The sequence below is a fragment of the Callospermophilus lateralis genome, chromosome 3 (assembly GCF_048772815.1).
Source record: "Callospermophilus lateralis isolate mCalLat2 chromosome 3, mCalLat2.hap1, whole genome shotgun sequence".
NCBI lineage: Eukaryota > Metazoa > Chordata > Mammalia > Rodentia > Sciuridae > Callospermophilus > Callospermophilus lateralis.
In genome coordinates, this window is record NC_135307.1 from 118,775,963 (window position 1) to 118,778,377 (window position 2,415).

Here is a 2,415-nt window from a genome sequence, read left to right on the forward strand (position 1 = left end):
CATGTAGTTTTTAATTATTTTGGGGATATTTCAGTTCCAGAGCAGCAGTATAATAATATGGTGTTCTACAGTTCATCATGATTTGCATGCGTTTTCATTATATCTGTTGCCAAATCCTTGGTATTCAAAAAACCACGGATGCTTTTCAGTCTGATGTGTTCTACAAATAGTGGAGCATCTGGTATGTGCAAGGCACAGGGAGTACAACAGCGATGATTTCCTTGTCCTTAATGAGTTGGAGCCCTAGTATGGGAGACATGTACAGGAGCAGGTAATTTTCACATAATATAGTGATGCTAGTAATAAAAGAATGGAAGCCCAAGGGAGGTCCCTTGAGATCAGAGGCCACTTCCTGAGGAGATGCGCAAGCCTGGAGACTGGATAGGATTTGTGGAGGATACATAAGGATATGAAACGTGATTGAGTATAGAGAGCTGGAAGTAGTTCATTGTTCCTAGAGCTTAAAATATAAAGCTTGGAAAAGAATTTGAAGATGGGACAAAGCCCACACCTCTAGGGGTTTCAAGACAGCCTGTGCAGGTCAGACTTGACTTATAGGCAGTGGTGGCTCACATGGTGGTAATGCAAGCAGACCTGTCCTAGATGGTCCCCATGGATGCAGTTTAAAGGGTAGATTGAAGGGAATGTGATCAGGCTATAGTTAGGTAGATGTAATAGTTCAGAAGATAGTTTAAGAGTGTGAAGTAAGGTACTGTGGGTGAAGGAGGTAGGGGATGGACTCAGGCAGTAGAGGGGAAAAAGAAATGGCAAAATATACATTGATTGGATGTGGGACAGAGAGAAGGGAAAGGAAGAGAGGAATCTAGCATGAGTCCCAAGTAACTTTGGATGCCTTCATTTTGTACTACAGGACTGAACTCTACGAAATTGCTTTGGGACAAAGCCAGGTAGCCCATTCCTTGATTGCCTGAGAAACAGATCTCACCTATTCTCCCTTTGCCCATTGCCTGCTGTTTACCTGCTGAGAGAGCAGCTTCCTCCTGTGTATTCTGCCAGTTGGACCCAGATCAACCACATTGGTAGTAAAGCCAAAAAGATGGGAGTGGGGTGGGTGCTTCTGGGGCCGGTTACACCATTGTAGCTCCTGCCAGCTTTAAATGGTGTTTAATTCCTGGCACAGTTGTCCTGGAAGTAAGCCTTTTTACCTTATTTGGGAACCACTAGAGGGGAAATCTGTCCATGTTGGCCAGTGCCTTACAAATTCAATTGCCTGCTTGATGTCTGGAGAGTATTCTGCCATCAAGACCTTGAGACCCTGTTCCATGGTGCTTACTCTTCAGAGGGCAAAAGAACTACTCATGTCTGAAGTTTAGAGAATAGGGTCTCCTGTAGTGCCAGTGTTCTCACCTGTTCTGTACATCTGTGTTTTTCCTTCTGTTGACCTACAGACAGATGAGAACTGCAGGCAACTATAGGTGGGAACCTGGGGAACTTTTGAAAACTAGGACTTGGGTTCCAAGCTGCTGACCAACCCGGTCATTTCAGGTTGTAGCTGTGATTAAGAACCACTGTTGTATTCTATTTCCTTAAGTTTTATTTGGAACTCAAGGAAAAGTTGCAAGAGTAAGGATTGTTTATATAAAGCCTAAATACCCTTTACCCAAATATACTTGAGACATTTTGTCCCATTTGTGTTCTTAAATGTGCTCGCTCTCTCTCTTTGCATAGATGGTAGCCTATTACCCTAGTAGTTCAGTGGGAATTTCCTAAGAATAAAGATAATCTCTGAAAATCACTATACAGTTACTAAATTCAGGACATTTAACACTGATAAATAATCTCCCATTCATATTTAGTTGACCTCATGATGTCCCTGAGAGAATTTCCCCCTCTGCAGTTCTGAACCTAGTCTAGGATTGGGTACTGTGTTTAGTTATATGTCTCTTTGTTTTCCTTGAATCTGTAGCATTTCCATAGGTTTTTCTCTTGTGACAATGACATTTTGGAAGAATACACTCCCTTCTTTTAAGACAGATTAGGTTTTGTGTTCCAAGTGGCTGAAACACTGCCTGTGTCTTCCTCCTGGGAGGCCCACGGTGTCGGTCTGCCTCCCTCCCCTTCCTCCTCAGTGATGTTAATTTTGATCACCTGGTCTAAGTATGAGGGAATTTTTAATATAAATGTTTATGTAAAAGGTGATTTGCTAAAAGGAATTTCAAAAAGAGCTTGAAAATAGCCTAGCAAAAAGTATCTAGACTATTATAACCACCCCTAGGACTGAGGGAAAGGAAGATGATGAGGGAAACTAGAAACTCAGAAGTTCTCCCAAGGCTGAGACCTCTGAGGAGCAGCTGCCACAGACACACTGCCCTCCTCACTGGAGGTGCCACCACTGATCTGTGGGAGCAGAGAACTGCCCTCTTCACTGGAGGTGCCACCACTGATCCATGGGAC